At 51.3% G+C, this 22,884-nt stretch overlaps 1 protein-coding gene across 1 annotated transcript in view; it reads right to left on the reverse strand.

The window, feature by feature from the left end:
* KLHL29 (kelch like family member 29) overlaps positions 1 to 22,884 on the reverse strand; it is a 313,708-nt gene that overhangs the window by 153,019 nt on the left and 137,805 nt on the right.

The following is a 22,884-nucleotide window of genomic DNA, read 5'->3' on the forward strand; positions in this document are numbered from 1 at the left end:
GGATGAAGATGAGGGCCTGGATAGTGGCCTAAGCACCCCCTGCCCAAGTGCAGTCTGTGGATCTGCAGGATTGGCTCCACCTGGGGGCTTGTTAGACTGCAGAATCCCAGGCCCAGCCTCAGCACTACCGAGCTGAAATCTGCGGTTTTCACAAGATCCTCTGGGAGGACCTGAATGCAGGTAGAGCCTGAGACACACCAGCCTAAGATCCGCCCATTAGCAGGACCAGAGTCGGCCCTAGGACTCCGGCACTCTGATGCTCCTACGGTGCTCGCCACTGCACTGTGGTCCTCGGACGGCCCCGGGGGGCAGAGGTATTTTGGAGAAGATCCACATTCCATAATTACAGGGCTTAATACATGACCTAAAAAGACAAATGTTTCAAAATGCTTTTCTGATGATAGGTTTCCAGAAAAATGCCACCAATTCCTTTTCTGGGCCCAATTTCTAACGCAAAAAGCAATCTCCCTGCCTCGGAAAGGTGGTATCCAGTGCCTGTGTTAGAGGAACAATATTAAAAGAACAAGCCTGCCACTTCCGTCCCTTCCCATGTGCACCTTTACTTTGAGACATTCTGGCTGTGGGTTTTGATGCAGTAATTTTTTTTTTTCAAAAAGGCACACATGATTCAGAGCCTTTTCTCATGGGACTAATTGACTAGGCATTTGTGCTATTGCTACTGGTGTAAATCATTATAATGGTGATAATGAAAAATAAAAAAGATATTGGAAATGACAGTTGGCAGCGTAATATCAGCATAAACTGAGGGAAGAAGGGAGGTGTGTATAAATTAGGGGCTTGCAAACACCAGGATCGATGAGGCAGCTATGGCGGGCGGGGATGGTTTGATGGCATAGCGGACAGTTATCCAGAGTTATCATGACGAGGAACCATCTTTGCTCCTTCTGACTCCCTGTTCTCGGTGGCTTCACAGAGGATGGAAACACTAGGGTCTGGAGCCTGCTCTCCCACGGTCCTGCAAACACACGATTGCAGAATTGGGAGCTAGACTTTGCAGTTACTTCCCTTCTCTAAGCAGGCCTCCCTGCTCTCTCACAGGCTGCCTCTGGCACGCCTGATTATTCCGAATCTTGCAGAATTGACTAATTCAACAAGATGTCTCTTCACAGCAAATGGTGTTCATCAGTGACCCAAGCTGATGGATGAATCCTACTCGGTGCCTGGAGCCAGACCTAGCAGCAAGAGTTGCGAAGAAGAAAGACTAATACTCGCTCTCTGTTTGGCTGCCAAAAATGCTCTTGCAATTTGCTCTCTTCTAGACAAGGGTCTATTCAAAAGTCTATTTGGAAACATTAGGGAACGGCCGTCACATGGCCGGCAGATCATACTGCCTGTGACAGGATATTATCTTCCTTGGGAGAGACTGGACTGCTTTTTTATTTCACTGAGTAAGTAGTGTCTGGGCTGATGGCTGCAGAACTGCCCCAAGGGCTGGGGACATTAAAATCCCTGTCCAGAGTGAATGCAGAGCCAACAGCCACTTCAGCAGCAGGACTTGTGGCACCTTCACCGGCGCTGGCGTGAGCACGCAGCTCTCTCTTCTCCATCTCTGGGGGCTCCTGCTTATCCAGAACCCCTTCCTGGGAAATTAAGAGGTAGCCTGCTTCCTCTTCTGGGGTTCCACTTTCACGGGCCAGGACTCTGCCCCCTTTTCCCTCCCAAGCAACCCCTTAGGCATGCTCTTGATTAATACAGGTTCTGCCCTTTCCTTGTCAAGTCGTATCAAATTTACTGACCACCTCTTGCCTTCATTATGCCTGGCTCTGTGCAAGATCCTGAAAGCAGGCAAGGATGGGGCAAGGTACTGGCTTTCGTGGAAAGTAGCACTGTCAGGAGGAAAGCACACAGTAAGGATACAGAAAAGCACGAGCACCCGTGGGCTCAGGGGAGGGAGTGGTTGTTCTGGGCTGGAGCAGGCAGGGTGGCTCAGGGTGGCGCTGGAGCCCAGGGTAGCTCAGCTTCCTGGGGCTTCATTCATTTCAGAGAACAGACTGTATTTGAGCTAGGACAGTGTGAGGGTGGGCATGTGGGAGAGGAAATAAATGCCAAGGATGGAAGTCTCAGCTTTGCCCGCCATGCATCCGGCCCACTGAGCTCATCCCAGACGTGGGCTGTAACACCCTCTCCCCAAGAGAGAGAGGTCCCTAAAAGGCCTTTGCTTCGGCTTTGGGAGCTGAGGGCCCACACTGCTCACTGGGGCTTCCTCCATGATCAACAGGGGAGGGGAGGAGTGTTCTGGGCCACTTGGGAGAGACTTCTGTCCCCTGGTTCTGGCCGCTGACGCTTCGCTCCGGCCACTCTCCTGCTCACCTCCCTCTCAAGGGCCTGGCTTATCTCAGACCTCAGAGCCTCCTCTACCTTCGTTTTGGGAGCTGCTGCCCTAGCTTGTTGCACTTGCTTCAGCTTTTCACTGTCTTTATTCTATGTCTGTATTTTTAATTAAATTAAATTAAAAGCAAACAAACAAACAAAAAACCCCAAACAACTACCCAGACCAGAGGGCAGCCTGTTTCGAGGTCGTGTGTTTTATCACCACCCAAGCATGCAAACGAGGCAGCCTCTGTTGACAAGTTCACGTCTCCAGTGCAGAGCTGGCTGTTTGAACAGCTTGTGTGCAGTAATTGAGACATAGATTTTTGTTGCTTTTCTGTTTATTTTTAGATTAACCAAGCAGGGACACTTGGCTTCTAGGCTGCCACTTCCACCCTGTCGGGCACCCTGGGACCGCTGGCCCCATGCCCACCAGCAGCAGGGACCACCATGTTCCCTCTGGGTTCCCCCTGCCCTGGGTTTGTTCTGCTTCTAACTCTGTGTTTGACCTTCACCGTGACCCTCAGGGCTCAAGGCAGGGAAGCGGATGAATGCAGGCTGACTGCTGGCTGTTCCCTAACCCCCAAGTCCCTGAAGACCGTCTCCCCACAATGCTGGACTCTCACAGCCACTGTGTGGTCAGACACCCCCTTGGACAACAGTGTTACCCGAGGCACAGAGCGTTAGGGCAGAGATGGAACTAGGATCCAGACCTGCCATTCCCAGGGCAAGGGGGCTCCAACGAAGGAAAGGCCACAGGGCTCGGAGAAGATTCTCCCAGGGTTAGTTTTCTATTTGGGCCACTTAAAAAATTTATGTTTGCATTCACCTGGATAAGTGAGTTAGGCTACGATGATAAATAGCCAATCTCAGTGGCTTAACGACAATTGTGTGCTTTTCACTCATGCTACCCGCTCACCACTGGTCACTTGGGGCCCCTGCTCCAGGTCATCCTTCTTCAGGACCCAGGCTGAGAGAGTGCCCCTCACCTGGGCTCTGCTGGCCACGGTGGCAGAGGAAAAGAGGGTTTGGGGAATCACACACACTGGCTCTTAAAGCTGTCCCTTGAAAGGGACATACGTCCTTCCTGCTCTCATGTCACTGGCCAAAGCAAGCCACGTGGCCATGTCTAACTTCAAGCAGGTGGAGGAGTGCAGCCCTATCATCTGCCCAGAAGAAGAAACAGTTATGGGGAAAAGACAGAGATGAAAGCGTGTGTGTGTGTGTGTGTGTGTGTGTGTGTGTGTGTTAGAGTGCCCAGCCTGGGCTAAGTTCTCCTCCTCTGAACCCTACAGCATCCCTGAATCCCTCTATCTCACCAGGAGCCACATTCGCTAGACACGCTACGATTTTTATCTTCTCATCCCACAAGGCTGGCAGCTCCCTGAGCGCAGAGCCTGCCTCCTCCTCCTCCTCATCTCACTGTCCCTGTGCCCCTGACCCCAGGCTGGGCATAACGGAGGGGCTCCCTGATGTTTACTGGGCTGAACTGTCCCCAGGGCTGCAGCATGAGCAAAAAGGACAAGACATGTACAAGGGTCCTGAGACCACTTTCTTCTCCCAATGGTGTATCTCCACCTCTGCATGGCTTGAGGCCTTATTCTGTGCCACCTCTTCCCGGAAGCCTTCCTGGACCATTCAGGCAGCAGGGATCGCTGCTCCAGGCCTCCCCGCCACCCACCCCTGCACTCAACACTGCTCTTCTTATTACAGATCCTGTGAAATGATAATCATGTAACGGGGCTTATTAAACAGGTTGAACTCAGTGGGATATCAGTAGCAAACAGATTTCTTTTTCTCCTACTACTTCCCTTCAAATCTACCCTGTCGGACCCAAACTGCTTTTTTATTTTTGGTCACTTTTGGGTGCTACTTCTATTGTTAGTACTGCTGCTGCTGCTACTTCTACTACTGAGAGCTGACGCTTACTGAGCATTTACTGTGCGCCTGGCATTGTACTGAGGGCTGTCCACGCATCAGCCCTTTTAGTCCTCAGAACAAACCTCTGAGGGGGGTACTTAATAATGTTTAGCTGAAGCACGGAGGGGTTCAAGTAGCCTATGTGGTCACACACCTAGACACTGGCAAGGTCAACTCTAAAAACAATCTCATCCTCAGCTTCTCCTTAGCTAGGTCCAGTCTTTTATCGGAACTTTGATCTCATAGCCAGTTCAGTTTCTCCCCTCGGTCCAGCGCCCGACGACCCAGGCTCAGCATCCTGTAATGGGGGTGGGGCGGGTGGGATGTGACACTCCCCGGGTGCTGCCTCTTTGTCACTCACTAACTGCTGCTTCTGGCTTCCCCAGAGTGCCCAGGAGGGAGGCTGAGAGGACAAAGGCAAGGTGTGACCAGAGCACTGCAAGCCTGCGGAGGTGGCCTCTGGGTGGCGGAGGCCCAGTGGGCACTGCTGTGAGTCCTTTTGCTGGAGCTGCCCGGATGGTCTGGCTGTGTTCAGTGTGCTCCCTGAAGGGCTCTGACCGCTCACCCCTGCTGGGCTGTCCTCCTGGGTGGCCTCTCCCAAGACAGCTCAAATCTGGCTCCCTTGTGCATTGTCCACTCTGGAAACATGAGCGGGACGTTACCTTGACCGGCCACCTCTGGCCTTGCAGAGTCAGGCACAGTGCTGGTGTCTGGTTACATCCTCCCAAATGCTCCAGTCTCAGGGCGGCACCAGGTCCCGCGGAGGAAAGGCTTGGGTTGATGGCTGGGGGGGGGGGGTACGTCCCCAGGAGGGGAGGGAGAAGCCTCAGCACCCCTCTCTAGGGCAACGCTCTTCTCAGGAAGGATATTTCCTGTAGTCATCACAAGGTTTTTTTTTGTTTGTTTTTTTGTTTTTTTAAATTTTATTTATTTATTTATTTATGGCTGTGTTGGGTCTTCGTTTCTGTGTGAGGGCTTTCTCTAGTTGTGGCAAGCGGGGGCCACTCTTCATCGCAGTGCACGGGCCTCTCACTATCGCGGCCTCTCTTGTTGCGGAGCACAGGCTCCAGACGTGCAGGCTCAGTAATTGTGGCTCACGGGCCCAGCTGCTCCGCGGCATGTGGGATCTTCCGGGACCAGGGCTCGAACCCGTGTCCCCTGCATTGGCAGGCGGATTCTTAACCACTGCGCCACCAGGGAAGCCCCACAAGGTTTTTTAATTGTGGGGCTGGGAGAGGTTGGGGGGGTCCTGGGGCTACCTAGCTCCCCTTTTAACGTGGGGGTCCTGAGCACATTTCACGCTCAACCTTGCACCTCATCTGCGACTCCAGGACAACAGGAATGGTCACATCAAACATCCTGCAGTAGCTGATTCAGTCCTCCTCCAGCTCAGTTCTGGTCTCCAAAAGGAAGCCTTCCTGATGACGCCAGTTACTCTGCTGCTTTAAGCTTTGGCCCCGCTCTCTGCCAGCCCTTGTTCTGCAGGGTCCCATGTGCCTGGTCACATACTAAGCTCCGAAAACACTCAGCATCGGGCACTCCCCATCGGCTGCCTGGGTGGAAACCCTACTTAACCCACCCTACTTTGCCCCCAGTCACATTTGTGCAGCCCCCAGCTCTACTGGGGCTCAGTCCCAGGGTCTACTGAGGGCAAAGGAGTGGGCATCCTGAGGACAAATGGGGATGACAGGGTCCGGGCCACTGAATGGGTGCTGCAGAGCTGAGCTGTCTGTGGGCCAGATCTCAGCTGCAGAGGCCCCTGGGGAGGGAGTGAGATGACCATCTGTTCCCGGCTCCGCCCAGCCCAGTCTGCAGGCACAAGCAGTCCATTAACAGAGGGCTGGCCTGTAGCGGCACCCAGAGCAGGGCTGACACCCCACTGTCTGGGGTTCAACAAAGAATGCTGCAGAGGTCTGGGCTTGGATGGGGAGGAAGTGGGGGGAGTCCCTGCCTGAGGCTGGGGGGACTCTGGTGTCAGATACCAGCCTGGCACCACCAGGATGGACTTCTGCGGCCAGAATAAAAGCAGCTCAGTATAGCTCAAGCCAGAGAAAAGGACTGACCTGGCATGCACTCCCTGGCTGCCCAGAAAATGACCTGTCCCCGGGAGCAGCGTGCTCACCCCACGGCCTCCAGGGCTGCCCACCCACGGGAAGTACCTGGTGACTCTCACCGTGAAGCAGAGACACAGGTGCCAACACCCCCTGTGCCTGCATGGGCATCACTTTCTACACCCCTGAGCCTTTGCTGGCATCAACCTCCTGATCAGGGGACCCCCTCTGTTGTGCTGACCCTTCCTCACCCAGCTGCAAGGAGACAGCAGGGAGGAGAGGCAAGGAGCATTGATCGAGCACCTGCAGCATGCCTTCACTCTGCAAGCCACTTAAGCGAGTCCTAGCCCTGCGTCTGTTTTACAGAGGGGGAACCATCTCTGAGATTAGGTGGCACGTTCAGGGCCACAAACGGAGGACGTGGTGGTGCCACGAGGAGAGCTCTTGTATTTCTGCTCTTTCCACATCCCCTCTGGGCCTCACTTCTGGACTCAAGCTCCCTGCCAGCCTGGCCCTGCAGATCCTTTGCCTCCAACTCACGACGCTTCTTATATGCCCAACCGCCTTGATTGATGGCTCTGCGTTACCTCCTGACCCCACCACTTCCCCCCATCTCCATCCTGGCCACCCTGCTCTGAGCCGCCATCGTCTCTCACCTGCGTTTCTGCCAGAGCCTCCTAGCTCAGCTGCCTCCTTCATCTCCTACCCTCACTCAGCGTATTCTCCACACAGCAGCCTGAGTGATCCTGATAAAACCTGAGTCAGACCATCTTTCCCTTCTGCTCAAGTCCCTGCAACGGCCTGCATCTCACCCTGAGAAAAAGCCAAACCCTTACAAGGTCTGTGAAGCCTGGGGCCCACTTCCCTCTCTTACTTTATCTCCCCCACCCCCACTACCGACAACTCTGCTCTAGCACACTGGCCTCCTTGCTGCTCTTCCAGCACCTTAGGCCCCTCCTGCCCCAGGATCTTTGCACATGCTGCTCCTCCTCCACCTGCCCCACTCTTCCCCCGTTAGTCCCAGGGCTAGGGCTCTGCTTTCCTCTAGGTCTCTTCTTAAATGTTACCTTCGCAGTGAGACTTTCTCTAACCAACTTATTTTAAAATGCCAAGTTCTTTTCCTGTTTTATTTTTTGGTAGCTCTTATTGCCTTCTTTTAGACTACATCATTTACTTAGATTTCTCTGTCTCATTCACATTGGAATGTAAGTTCTATAAAGGCAGTGTTTACAGATATTGATTCATTTAATCCACATAACAATCAGCTATTACGATGGCCATCTCCCTTTTCCAGATGAGGAAGTGGGGGCACAGACAGGCCAAGTACCTTGCCCAAGGTCACCCAGCGAGGAAGTGGCAGAGCCAGGATTCAAACCCAGGCAGTGTGGCTCTCAGCCACCATGGCCTCCAACCGCCAGTTCTAGTCACTGCTGGATCGTGGCTCAGACAGTGCCTGGCCTCTTGCAGGCACTCAGTAAAGAATGAATGAATGAGTGAATGAATGAGTGAATGCTGCAATTCCATGTCAGCGTGGCTCCCATAGGCAGAGAAATCCCGGATGGGGGACTTCCGTTGTCCCCTCCTATGCTGCCCCACCCACCAGGCCGCCCACACCTGATGGCGGGCTATGTCAGTCAAGGTCAGTGAAGAAGTGAATCTGCCCTGATCTTAAAGTGGGAAGCACTTCTGCCCGTGGCTGCCGGGAAGGGACAGGTCAGGCTGGTTGGACAAATCCTCTTCCTTAGAACTGTGGTCAAGACCCATATATCCCACTCCTCTCCCCTGTCCAGTGCCCTCCACAGGGCCCTGGAGAGCTTGCTGGGGTCACATCATGAGTGCGGGGTAGGTAGACTGGATGGGCTCCTAGCCCCAAGCATCCTCTCATAATGCATGGGCTCCAGGAGCAGCCAGTCCTCCCTTGGGGGCAGGCACATCCAAGAAGCAATTCCTTCCAGGAAAATTACTCAGGCAGCCATTTATTAAAACACAACTGCTCCTGAGGAGGCCTTTCGGCAGCGGAAATACCAAATAGCTTTGAAGCGCCCGCCGTCCCCGAAACAGATGAAGCAGGCTTCTAGGCACTATCTGACTTTTAATCTGCCTGCTCTTTCCCCAACTGGAAGGTCTAATGAAATGTTACACTGCGAGGAAACAAGGAAATAAAGCAGCTTCAGAGGTGAGGGACATGTACTTAATTTCTTGCCTTGGTCTACCATTTGCATAAACCTCAAGGGAATAACTGGTAGAGGAAAGAGAAGAAAAATAACAATATCTCCACGTCCCCGGGGCCAGGCCCTGTGCTGGGAGAGCCATAGCATCTTACATTTAACCCTCACGGGCAGCCTGGGAGGAACGTCTTATTGTTGTCTCTCTGGCAGAGGCCACTGGTACTCCCCATGTCTGTGTCCCCCTCTTTCTTGGGGTCCACAGTGGGACAACACACCTCAGTCCCGCATGATTCTAGCTGGGGCCGTGGGAGTGATTCAGGTCCCCCCCAGCCCTACGTGCTTGTGAGCAGGGCTGCCTTCTTCTCCCTCTTGTCCCCTGTCCTTGGCAGGGCACGACAAGGACCAGGTGTCAGAGACACACCGTGGAAGGAGCCTTGGTTCCTGTCGGGGCCATGGAGCAGAGCTCCTTCCTGGAGGCCCACCCCCACTGTGGCCAAGAGAGAAAGAAGCATCTATTGGATTAAGCCACTACGATTTGGGGGTTGTTTGTTTCAGCAATCAGCCTGCTCGAGTGCAATCTTAACTTTACAGGTGAGGAAACAGAGGCTCGGAGAGTTGAAAGTGACTTTCCCGAGGTCCCCAAGAGCCTGGATCCAGCCAAGCAGGAGCTGTTAATGAGGAGTGTTAAATAGACCTGGTTCCTCCCCCAGGTGTCCCCAGTGAGAGGCCCAGGCAGCTACTCTGAGCCCATCTTCCAAGTTCAACTCCCAGTTCTGAGGCTGAATCCCTGAGGATCCAGGCAGGAGACTGTCCCTGTGGGATGGTCCCTACCCTGCCTCATCCTGGGGAGAGAAGGCAGGAAGGAAAGAGGCTGTACCCTGGCTTCCTGAGGACTCTCTTCTTCCAAATGCCTGGGCAGCCCTGTGCACGGCACATGCTTTGTAGGAAAGGTCAACTCCAGAAAGCAAGACTCAGCAAATCTTCCAATAGCCAAACCCTGAGAGCGGGCCGCCCCATCAGAGCACAAATGCCTCATGGAAACAGAAGGAGATCAGGTTGGCAGAGGGTGGGGGGCACCTCCCCTGCAGACCTGGTTACAGCCGTCGGGCCCTGCCATCTGCAGGAGCGTCTCTGGGTGTGCATGCCTCCAGGCGGGTGGCACTATTGAGGCTGAAATACGTCCTCTAGAAGCCTAGAGAATTTTTGTTCCTTAATGAACATGTGCACAGAAAAAGATGCGATTGAAGGATGGAAAAAGGACTAACAAACCAGGGAAGAAATATGACTGTTGACTTCAGAGAGGCTATTTTAAACCAGAGATTAAAGGGATGGAAATTAAAACAGAGCAAAACAAAACACTGCTCGGCCCTGGTTGCCTGAGCCGTTTAGGCTTCTTAGTGCTGCTTCCCAAGGCCACCAGCATGGCGACATTGTTGACAACACACGGCCCACACCCCAACCACTCCCAGGAGTGCTAATTACTTCCCAGGATTAATTCTTCAGTTTACTAGACAGTGCCTGCAGCCATGCCAGAAACAAGAGCTCCTGGATGGAAGACACACCTACTGTTTCCCGGGGGCTGGACTTTGGGCCAAAACCCACACATCCTTTTGCACAAGAAGAAGGCACCAGCTCTGCTGCTGTCTGCCGGGAGCATCAATTATGTGGATTTTTTGGCTTGGACTTTTTCTTAAAAAAACATGTTGTATAGGAAAAACTCTTTTTCCCAGGTAGGGGAAAACTCAGTTCTTCCCTACTGTGGATCTTTATCCTGTGGGTCTCCTGTTCTTTTACATAGAACACTTATTTCTGACACTTCCGGTCACCAAATGTGTGGGGATTTTCCCCCCACCTAACAAGCAAGTCTCCAACAGCAGCCAGGTGTCCTACAATTCAACTCACTTCTGACACTGTCTACCTGGAGACAGCCTCAGTTCCCACAGGTCAAGGGCTCCATCCTACAAGACTGACCTCCCACCCCCCATTCGGATGACAATTGCAAGTCCAGGTTGTCACTTGTGCTTCTGACCAACAATGGATGGAGTTTCCCATGACTTCCTCCTCGGGTTTGATTAATTTTTTAGAGCAGCCCACAGAACTCAGGGAAACACTCACTTATACTCACCACTTTATTAAAGGATATGATAAAGGCTGTAGATGAACAGCCAGATGAAGAGACACACAGGGCGAGGTCTGGGAGGGTCCGGAGGGCAGGAGCTTCTGTCCCCATGGAGCTGGGGTGCATCCGCCTCCCGGTGTGGGTGTGTTCGCCCACCTGGAAGCTCCCCAAACCCTGTATTATTGGGATTTTATGGAAGCTTCATCATGTAAGCATGGCCAATTATTAAGTCCATCTTCAGCTTCTCTCCCTTCTCAAGAGAATGAAGGGTAGGGCTAAAAATTCCAAGCTTCTAATCATGGCTCGGTCTTTCCAGTGACCAGCCTTCATCCAGGGGCCATCTGGGAGCCCACCCAGAGTTGCCCCTCTAGAACAAAAGACACTCCTATCACCCAGGAAATTACACAGGTTTCAGGAGCCCTGTGTCAGGAACAGAGGTCAACGACCAGTATTAGAACAAGAGATGCTCCCAGTGTTCTTATCTCTTGGGAAATTACAAGGGTTTCAGGAGCTCTGTGTCAGAAATTGGGGGCAGAGACCAATATATATTTTATATTATCTCACACATGTTTTCAATTGTGAGGGGCTTGCATAAGGATGGTGAATGCATAGTGTCTTCGACCAGGAATCCTGGGAGACTTGCTGCCTCAGACACCGGAATAACACTGCGTGACTGGCCAGCTCCTGTCTTACTGTCCCCCTAAAACAAAAGACGCACAGAGCCGCTGCCAGACAAGCAGCCCACTAGCCAGCCCTGGTCGGCACTCAGTACTCTGCCAGGGGCTGTGAGGGGTGCAGAGATGCTCTCAAGAAGCCCCCGTCTGGCAGGGCTGGACCAATCCTCAAGGGGATCTTAGACCAGGAAGTGGTGCTTCTGCTGGGCATGTGTGTGAGCCCCTTGAGTTCTGGGACCTGGTTCTCTCCTCTTGCCTTCTCCACAGTGTTAGCTAAGCATGTGTGTATCCATCCTTCCATCCATTCAGTCATCCCTGCACTCACCCACCCAACCACCCCTTGATTTATTTATCTATCCATTAATGTATCAACTCTTTGTTGAGCACCTGTTTAGATGCTTCTCCAGGCATCAGGAAGATGACTGTCAAATGGAGACAGTGAGAAAGGTTCTGAGCAGAATTGAGTAGTGAAATCTGTTGTTGTCTGATATCCAGTCCTCGTCTTCATGTGGTAATAGAAGATTTTCCATGTGGAGCCCATTAAATATGGCTTGGGTGTTCTGACCCACCACTGGGGTCAGCACGTGACCAGGCCAGGCAAATCAGTGCATTCTATCCTCCTGGCCATAATTGCTGATTCAGGGTCCATGGTCCAAACAGACCCAGATATTTTAGATCTGTTATGTGAACTCAGAAATCAAGGGTCTCTCTTCCCTTGGGATCATGAACAGTATGGACATTGTGAGCTGGAACAGCTCCTGGCCATCTTCCCCGGGCGTGGGGAGGAAGCAATGTGCACAGCAGAGAATGAAGCCAGCCACACAGAGAAGCAGAGATTAGAGCCTGAAAAGAGTTCTGATATTACATGAACTCCTGGGTGTAGCTATGACGGGAGCTGTTGCTGAAATTTTCAGTTACAAGAGCTGACACATTCCCTTTTTGTTTAAATTAGTTTGAGTTGTGTGCCTGTCTGCTGCGGTCAAAGGAGTTCTAATGTGTTCTTATACATTCTCCGAAGGACTAGGCACTGTGCTGCTGAAGACGAGGTTTGGGATGTAAGGAAACTTCTTTGTGACTCTTTGGGAGGATTCAGAGAGAAGGAGAGGGAAAGAAAGATGCTAAAAATGAAAGAACAGTGTGGACCAGCACTGTCCAACAGAATTTTCTGCAACGATGGAAATATTCTACCATCTGTGTTATCCAATATGGTAGCCACTAGCCACATGTGGCTATTGAGTACTCAAAAATTGGCTAATATGATTGAGGAACTGAATTTTCAATTTTATTTAACTTTAATTTAAATAGTGCATCTGGCTAGTGGCTACTGTATTGAAGAGTGCGGGTGTGGACAAAGGCCTCCGAGGAGAAAGCGTGAGGAAGAGGAAGCACCTCTGAAGGACTGGGGGCAGATATGAGGGGGACAGATTGGAGGTGGAAAACTGGAAACAGGGATGCAAATGGCCCAGAGGGGGATAGATGAGGGTCTGAACTGCGGCAGAGGAGACAGGGAGGAGCCAGAAGAGAGAAGTTACAAAGGGGGAAGACGCCAAAGCGAACTCCCAGGACTGGGTGATGGTGAGACCATTCACTGAAATGAGGAACGCAGAAGAGGATGGAGGTTTGCCAGGGAAGTGAGGATTTGGGTTTGGGGTGTGTGGACTCTAAGGTGGGAGGACATCAGGCCGAAGGTCGTTTAATCCAAAGTTGGAGGCTGGAGACACAAGCTTTTGGAGTCATTAGGGCTTAGGGAGTAATCGGTCAAATTGTAGAAAGATTAAACATATAGCAAGGCTAGAATTGTGGAGAATACGGCCATTAAGAGGCCAGAAAAAGAGAGAAAAAGGAAAAGAGATCTGGGATGTAACCAGAAGGAGGTAGAACAAGGGTGGTATAGCACCATCCACATTCACCAGGATTATTAGTGAAAGTCTTATTTTTCTTACATGCAGACATATTTTTGAGATAAATGAAATCGAGTCCTTTAAATCCTGAATAAGAACAAAATATTTTAGCCATTGTAAAGACAAAATATTCTGAAATACACTGCATACTTCCCAATATGCTGAACAGAAGTGAACGTAACAGGGACACTGGGCTGTTAAACCGCATCATGCTTAGGACCGAAGGACCCTCGTAGGACCCAGTGTCCCCACACTGACTGGTCCAGACTGTGGTGTTTCCTAACAGTTCATGTCGAATTCCAGAGTTTTGCAGCTGCTTCATCTCCGATTAGCTTCTAGCAAACATTTCTTGCTTCTGTTATCTTTCCAACCCCTCTTCCTTACTCTTGCCAGATTGGGAATTTGCAACATTTGCTTTGAATTTTGAATCTAGGTAATCAATCTTATAGTCAATTTGTGTTTTTTTAAGAATAGTTCTGAATTAAAACCCAATGGGTGGATGATGAAAAAAAAAGAATAAGATTTGGGTACACAAACTTGGTGATCTCTACTTGTTTTGTTAGCCTTTCAGAGCTGCTTTCTGGCCTTTTCTCAATCTAGGCTCTGGGTAGGAGGTTTCCAGATAAGAGAGAATTGGTGGAAAAAGCAGAGGCCCAGACAATCTCCACTGAGAACCTCTTATTCTGATGGAGATCCATGGCACACACTGTCACATCATCATAAATGTGGAGGGCAGACACTACACAGGAGAGTTAGTCAAGCTGCAGCCCAGGCAACTCACAAAGTGATATATCTCGCAAGGTGTCCCTGCCCACGACCAGAGACCATTTTTCACGCTTTACTCACACAAAGCCACAGGCACACACCTCCCAGTGTCTGGAATGTACTTTTTAGACGTGATTCCAGCTTCCTACAGGCCAGAGAGCACCAGGATCTGGGAGCAAGGAGCTGACAAAGGGTGACACAACAACCTACTTGTTGGGGGTCTAGGCCAAAAGCTTTTAGACCTTGTGGTAAAACATAATAAATCAGAACAGGAATGGAGCTAAGCAGGTATGATGGAGAATTAGGAATTCCAGCTTTGCATCCAAACCACTGGCCTCCTTGCCAGTGAAGCTGACCGCAAGCATCTTTGTTTCCCCCAGTGTGGTCCTGGGGCCAGCAGTGCCCGCATCACTTGACAGCGTGTTAGAAATGCAGAATCCTCACCCCAGCCTACTGAATCAGAATCTGCATTTTAACAAATCCTCAGGAGCGCTGGGTGCACACTGGGAGTGCTGCCTTCCCCAGCTCAGAATACGTTTAGGGGATCAAAGAACTGTATTAGGAATCAGGAGAAACCTGGGTCCCAGCCTTAGTCCTGCCACTTGTTGGTGGTGTGAATTTGCATAAACCCTTTCTCCTTGCTGGCCTGTTTTCCCAAATGCTAACTGGGGTCCAGCCCAATGGGCTCAGCCTTGCACCTGTTTTCTAACTGGCAAAGTGAGGTCTGTAGGTACCCTTGGGGCCAACAGAGACACTTTGCTTTACAGACAAGAGCAGCCTTCTTCCTCATGGATAATTCTCATGGGATTTCAGAAGTGTTTCTTACTGTCATGAAGCCTATGGCATAAATCCTGACATCCTCTGGACACGTTCCAAAGCTTCCAGAAGCCCAAAATACCAAACCAAAGTAGCACCATTAGAATTCAGCCCTGGGGACGTCCCCGGTGGTTCAGTGGTTAAGACTCTGCACTTCCAGTGCAGGGGGCACGGGTTTGATACCTGGTCGGGGAACTAAGATCCCGCATGCCATGTGGCATAGCCAAGAAAAAAAAAAAAAAAGAATTCGGCCCTTCCACCCTGATCAGGAGCGTACGAAGGTGCTGGGCTGGCCTGAGATCTTCCTCTCCAGCTCCCCTTCAACATGCAGCTTCTTGGAGGTAGCCAAGCCCTAAATGCCTAGAATCCCAGCAAAGAAGCGATGGACTGTCCCTTTCCAAATACCCAGATGGGGCGTCCTGCTTCCCTTCCTTAGTCCCTGTAGTTCTGTGCTCTAAATTCTGCCAACAAATGAATCCTGGTATATTTTATGGTTAAAACAACTCTGGGGCTTCCCTGGTGGCGCAGTGGTTGAGAATCTGCCTGCCAATGCAGGGGACACGGGCTCGAGCCCTGGTCTGGGAAGATCCCACATGCCGTGGAGCAACTAGGCCCATGAGCCACAATTACTGAGCCTGCGCGTCTGGAGCCTGTGCTCTGCAACAAGAGAGGCCGCGATAGTGAGAGGCCTGCGCACCGCGATGAAGAGTGGCCCCCACTTGCCGCAACTAGAGAAAGCCCTCGCACAGAAACGAAGACCCAACACAGCAAAAATAAATAAATAAATAAATAAATAAATAGCAAACATTTAAAAAACAAAACAAAACAAAAAACAACTGTGTTCCAAGCACTAATGCAGCTGACATAATACTGGTCATGAGTGCTTAAACAGATGCCTCCTCTTGATCTGCTATAGGAGTGTGTGTGCATTTATGCACACGTGCGTGTTCAATTGTGTTACATCTAAAGCATCATGGAGTCCATGTTTCTGCCCACTGCAGGAATCTATAGCTCAAAGCCAACTGAGAAGTTACTCTTTCTTCCTAAGGGACTTTAAATGCCCTTCTCTTCACACAGGCATGATGGAGGGGACAAAGAGGGGAAAGCAGACCCCTCCCCCCAGGTCCACAGAGCGTCCAGTGAGGCTGCAGGCTGCCCGTGGGTCCCCAGGTGCCCATGGACGGCACCCACAGGGAACTCGGAACAAATGCAGAAGCCGATGGCAGGAAGGTGATCGCTGGAGTGTGGCGTGGGAGCAGCACACACTCATCCAGGCTCTGCAGAGAACAGGAACGTAACAGACGAAAGGGGATGCCAGGCCGGTTCAGAACAGTCCTTCCCACCATCCCTGGTGTGTGTGCGTGCGTGTGTGTGTGTGTATGTGGAGTGTTTTGGTTTCCACTAAATCATCCGGCAGGAGGAGAGACTCGAAGTTTGTCTCAATGTCGCTGTCCTCGTTTACCACATGTGGGATGTATCTGTTCATATCCATCCGAGGGTAGACAGTATACGGTTTCTTTCCACCGAATGGGCTCAGGCATTTTTGATGGATCCTCCCTTTGTTCCCTTCAAGGCCTGAACACAACATACTCTTATGGAGAGAGATCAGGACTCAGCATTCCGGGTTTGTTTGGCAAACAAAAAGGTCAGCAGCCCTTGCAGAATGCTGCTGTGCCCAGATGGTCTCTCCTCTAAGCGCACAAAGTGTTAGCACTGAGTTTGAGGTGGTGATGGGTGCAGCGTTATGACATTCAAGGGACAAATCCATTCTGGTCCCCCAGGCAGAGGTGGGACAGTCAGCCTCCTTAAGTCCTCAGCCATGTGGCTGTTTGTGGCTGTTTGAGGGCCCGGCTCCCTGCTGTGACAAGCGCTGAGTGTCACTCCGCATTACAGGCCAAGAACGAACCCACCCTGACAGCCAGGCTCCTTGCACAGAGTGTGCTCTAATTTCTGCAGCTTGGGGTCTCCGGGTCTTGAGGACCGGGTCACCCCAATTATAATGCTGGGAGTTTCCGGAGTGATAGAGGAAAATTCACCTCTCAGCTGTCAGGTTGAGGCCAAGCATTGCTTGAGAGAGTCAACAAGAGGAAATCAAGTTAATCCAGTGGTGTGAGTGTGTCTGTCTCGACAAAAAGGACCCCAGCATTCAGGAAGGACGTTTGTTACTCTAAAAGGGCGTGCACTCGGATTTTAAGAAAGGGGTAGGCATCAGATGGCCTCTGTTTCCTTCTGCTTTGTAGAAACCCAATCCTTAGCCAAGCATCGCCTCTGGAATATGAGATGTCAAAATTTATGGGGGTCAGAAGGCAGGCGTAGGCCTTGGACTGTTGCTGTTCTTCTTAAAAGATTTTTTTTTAAATTGTACCAGATATAAAATTGACCATTTTTAAAAACATTTTACTTTTATTTATTTATTTATTTAGGCTGCGCTGGGTCTTTAGTTGCGGCACGCGGGATCTTTTAGTTGCAGCATGCAGACTTCTTATTTGCGACACGCACGCAGGATCTAGTTCCCCGACCAGGGACGGAACCCGGGTCCCCTGCATTGGGAGCGCGGAGTATTACCCACTGGACCACCAGGGAAGTCCCTAAAATTGACCATTTTAAGCATATACCTCAATGGCATTAAGTACATTCACAATGTTGTGTAGCCATCGCCACTGTCCATCTCCAGAACTTTTTCACCTACTCCAGCTAAAACTCTGTACCCATTAAACTCTTAACTCCCCATTCTCCCCTCTCTCCAGCCTCTAGTAACTTCCTGTCTCTATGAATTTAGCTACTGTAGGTCCTTCCTGTAAGTGGAATCTTGCAATATTTGTCCTCTGGGGTCTGGTTTATTTCATTTAGCATAATGCCTTCAAGGTTCATCTATGTTGCAGCATATATCCATGGATGTAGTAGTTCCTTCCCTTTAAAGGCTGAATACTAGTCCTCTGTGTGTATACACCACATTTTGTTCATCCATTCATCCATCCATGGACACTTAGGTTGCTTCCACCTTTTGGCTATTGTGAACAACACAGCTACAAAACATGGGTGTGCAAATATCCGTTGGAGGGGCCTTCAGGGTTTACAATAATGTTAACTCCTCTCCCGTCTGATGAGAGGTGGACTCTAGTTCAGGGTTGAGCGAGGCTGCAAAGCTGAGAGCTAGCGCTTGGCTGTTCTTCAGCGGCAGGCTGGGGTGAGGTCCAGGGCGGAGGGTGGGGAGGTACCCCTGCACCAAGGCTGAGCTCAGGACTGAAAGGATGACAATCCCACAGACGCAGAAGCTGCTCTGTCCCTCTGTCCCTTTCCTCCCAGAGCAATCCTGGGACATCCTAGCTTTAGCCACACGTCTCAGTGCCACCTCACCCACAGTGGGAGGGGAAAGCACAAAGACCAGAACAGGGCCCTCCACCTGGCCTGTCTGGCTGGGTTGCATTTTTTTTTAAAACTAACTAATTTGATGGAGGTAAAATTTCCATAAAGTAACTGCTCAGATGTTAAGTGTACAGTTTGACAAGCTCTGACAAATGTATGCATCCGCACAATCACCAGCCCAATCAAGATACAGACTGCTCCATCAGCCCAGAAAGTTCCTTCGTGCCAAACTGCAAGTTAGCAGCTTCTTTTAGAGCCAAATTGCTGCAGCATCAAAAGGGTTAGGGGACTTAGAAGAAGCCTGTGTGGGGGTTCTAGGCTGTGAAACCCCGGATGTCCTTGGCTCTGTGTCACCACAAAAAGCACTTTCTTTTCCTTTCTAATTTTGCAGTTCAGAGCCACCCACAGTAGTCTGGCAAGGGATATTTTGAACCATTGGAGCCCATAGCAGACTGTGGGACCTCAGTTTCACTCAACAATTCAAAACCCATTCACTCTACAAGCAGGTCTTGAGCACCCGCTCTTTGCCCTGCCTGGGTTGAGTGTGACCGTGGCAGGTCAGGGGTAGGAATGGCCCCAACGTGCAGGAGGGGAGACACCGAGCAGAATGGAAAGAATGACATCTGGGCGGGAATACAAGTTTGCAACTTGGGATGCCACAAAGGCATCCAGTATTCTGGCTGAGGCCAACGAGGAAGGCTTTTTGGAATCAGGGGCACGCAGGCTAGCCTTTTCAAGGATGCATAGCTTTTGAACAGAAGGCAAGAAAGAGAAGAAGATTCCAGCCTGGGAGGACATTGCGTGTCAACAAGGGCACTGACACATAAGAACTATCATTTACGATGTAATTTATTATTATGTGCTAAGCATGGGGCTCAGTGTTTCACATTCATGATTTTGCTTAACAAAAATTAAAGAATAATGATGAGGAGTACCTTACGAGGAAAGTTCTATCAGGTGCAATGTGGCTGAGTGACTGTCCAGGTTCACAAAGCATTGCACCTGGATTCAACCCCGGGTCTGGATGTTTCCGAAGCCCTTGTTGTTCTGCTGTTTACTGTTACATGAAATACACGAAAACTGAAGCACTGCCTGCTGCACGCACAGAGGGGAAACAGGAAAGGAACCAGTGTTGCTTTGAAGGGCATTCCAAAGACTGGGGACTTGGGTGGTTCCTCACTTGGTTCGAATTTCAATTGAAATGGTGGGAGCAATATTACAGTCACAAAAAGAGCTCTGTAAACTCTGCATTATGCACACATATATCTCTGGGTTTTTTAATGCCATAGGAAAATCTCATTTACTTAAAACAGTGGGGGCTAATTAGCAATATTATTTTTTCCTAAGAGCAGTCTTATTTATACAAAATGGCCCAAAGCAGGCTCACAAAGGTTGCAAGCACAGCTGGCCTGTAACTAGCACTGGCTGTCCAGGAACGGGCCTTCTAGAGAGTGTGATGGCAGGAGAAAATTCTGTTCTCTTCATTACTGTGGTTGCCCCCATTCTTGTTATACTGTTAGTCGCTGGGGGTGGGGGGTGGTCCTCAAAGTATTACAAACGTCATTTCTCTTCCCTTTACCCTAAATGCCCCACCCCATCTGGAGCTGCCACGGGGGGAGTTTTCCGGGAGCTCCCGGGTCTACCTGGCTTTTCTCCGCGGGCTAGGTCAAGGCTCCCGAGAGGCCACACAGAAGCTGCGGCCACGATCTGGAGCTCTTTGCATTGTATCCGAAGCTGAGCTCCCAGGAGAGGCTCATGAATTCTCTGACACCAAATGCTGCCAGTCCTGAGTCCTGCCGGGCAGGAGCTGCAAGTCTCCTCAGCGCCCAAGCCCAGCGTAGCCTCCCAGTGGGTGCGACAGCAGCCTCGGAGGGTGGGGGAGGCTCAGGCTGCGGAAGTGCATCTCATTTCTCAACTGTTTTGAAGGATGCTCCCAGAAACGCACGGTCCCTGGATGCACGGTCCGCATTAAACCCGCAGCCCCGGGGCAGCCAGGTCACGAGGCACAGCTTACTTGTGCACACGCAGATCTTCGTGTACGTGCACACACACACTCAACCTACACACGTACACACATGGTTTCTTCACCGCCTCTGGACAGCCAGGGCTGCCGTATGTGCACACCACGCCTCAGCCTCCCCAAGTATCTCCAAAGCACTTTACGTGCACGGAGGGACCGAGAGCCACCGTCAAAAGGAGGAGACCCGGTTGGCAGAAAGCCTCTTGAGCTCCCCAAAGACCAGGTCACACTGCCCCTCGTCCTCCTCTCTGAGCTCGGGGTCTCTGAGTTGCAGAGACAGGGAGGGAGCTCTCCCCTGGGTCCGCGGGGCTCCTCCCTGCTGGCTGAGCTCCTCCTCTCTGCCCACGTGCACACACAGCTGCAGGGCTGCATCCTTTCTCGACAAAAGTCCATCTCTCTGCAGTTGGTAGCCTGCAGCCAGGCCAGTACCCGCCTTCTCCCCGAATGCTCCCGGATTTGCAGAGGCCCGCAGTGACCAATGAACAACCTCCCTGCCCTGCCCCTTCCCCTGGTGCAGAGGGTGGGGTGGGTGACCCTGGGGACACACCTCCTCCTGCCTGACACACATTCTGATCCCCAAACCACAGGCTCTCCTCCCCGAGGCTGTACCACACCTTGTAAGCTCATCACTCTCATGGCTCAGTCTTGAAAGAAGTGTTTTAGCCTCGAAAGCAAGCACAGTTTAGGTTTTGACATAAGAGCCAGCCAAAGTCTAACCTGGGCCCTGTGGATCCCATGACGGTCTACTCGAAGGGGCCTCGCTCTGGACCCAGGAGCAGGAAGCCGGGCACGGGGCAGAGGGTGTGTGGTCCCCGCACGCTTCACCAGCTCCCACCAGCCTCCATCCTGCTGCAAGCGAAGCACATTGCCAACGAGAGTATTTTTTCTCCTTGTCAGTGATCTGTTGCTGTCTGTATATTCCAAGAGGAGGCCATTACAGGGAGTTAATAGAGTTTTAAATTTGTTTTTAAATTTTATAATGCAATTCATCAAATTCAGCAACTGAGCACAGCACTCACGTTCAGACCAGGCAGCATATGTCAAACTGGCCCCAGCCTTCCCCTACCCTCCCTCCCAACCCCAAAATGAGGAAAGGTTTAACTCTTTAGGGTAACTGCCAGGCACGGCCCCAAATGGGGTGGGAAGAAAGGCAGCAGAGTGGGTTCTAGTCTGCGAGGGTCATTCTGGAATTGGCCCATGGAAAGACTAGTGACTTACTTGAGGTGCTCTGGGCGCCTTTCATGGTCAAGCGTGCTCGAGGCTGCCTGAGGCCTTGGTCGCCTGGCTGAGGTGGCCACCTGGGGTCACCGTGACTTGGTTCTTTCAGACACACGTCTGTTACGGGGCCAGGTGTCAGTGAGAATGGGGCAACACTCAGGGCACGGACATGGAAAGCAAACGGTGAAGTCTGCTGGTCAAGACAAATGGGAGCTCATTTCTGCTATTTTTCACCCTGAAGGGTCTCCTTTAGGGATGTGTTTGGCTGAACTTAGGATCATTATTGAAACTAGGGACCTGTTGCCGCTGAATTGGAACTAAGTGAGATTTAAGGGACCACGGTTTTGCGAAGAACATACTGGATTTCAGGACTTGCAGCAGCTCTGTATCATGACTGGCAGTCAGTCTTGTCTTTTCTTAAGCGTTAATAAGTGACTTCGGTTCTAGGGAAAATTCCAGAATAGACGTTGCCAGCAAGTGAAATCCTGTTGGTCCCAGAGCTGACCGCAATAAAACCTTCCTCCTGCGGTCCCGACAGCAGGACCTTCAGCTTGTGGAGGCCACAGAGCCCCACAAGGGAGTGGAGGGTCCCCTTGCCCAGCACAGCCTGGCAGGGGGTGGGAGGTGGGGGCATAACTATCAGAGCACAGCACAGGCCTGGTCCTGGCGCTGGTCGGCTTCTGAAACCTGCCTGTTCTCAGTTAACAGAACCCACAGAGTGGCTGTACCCTGGTCCCAGCTCTCTGGGCACAGGTCAGCAGTGGCCACCAGGTGGCAACCACTTGCGGTCACTACTGATTGGTGGCCCTGCCTGTGCTGGTGACAAGCACGAGGCTTCAGGCCGGCTTCCGCTGAGTCCCAGAAACCATCCTCCTCCACCTCTCCGAGCATCCAGGTACCAACCTGAGCTTTGTACCTCCTGAAAGAAACAGATTGCAAATAGAAAGCTAACCCTTCTTTGAAGCCACACCCAAACATCCTATACTTACTTCTCCACTCTTGGGTGACTTTTGCCCAATATTTTGTGCCCTTCCAGCTGGCACCTCCGTGCTCCCATTCTACATAGCTTCAGACATCCTGCTTCTGATTTCACACGAATCGAGATGCCAAGGTGGGGTGGTGCCAGAACCCTGCGTGGCCTTGGCTCTCTTGAGCAGATTCGGAAGCAGATGCTGAGGACTGGGCATAGATGGGATACGGGACTGGGGTGGAGCCGGGCTTGGCAGCCGGCGGGGGCAGGGGGTGGGCTGGGTTGGAGGAAGAGCATCTTGAGGTGAGGGAAGTCTTTTTGCATTCAAGGGCTTGCCGGCTTCCAACTTGCTACTTATTGCATTGACAAATATTCCACACGATTGAAGAACTATTTTCCAAAACAAAATGCTGGTATTCATCAGGAGGCGCGGGTTGTGCAGTGTGAACAATTCACTTTCGTTAAGTACCATATGGCCGCTGGTAGGAAAACGCTAACATGTTTCAACAGTACAGCTGGGGTAGGGTTCCTTTATTCGCCATGCAGATGGCTCTAATTGACATCT

The sequence above is a fragment of the Balaenoptera musculus genome, chromosome 13 (genome assembly GCF_009873245.2).
Source record: "Balaenoptera musculus isolate JJ_BM4_2016_0621 chromosome 13, mBalMus1.pri.v3, whole genome shotgun sequence".
Classification (NCBI taxonomy): Eukaryota; Metazoa; Chordata; class Mammalia; order Artiodactyla; family Balaenopteridae; genus Balaenoptera; species Balaenoptera musculus.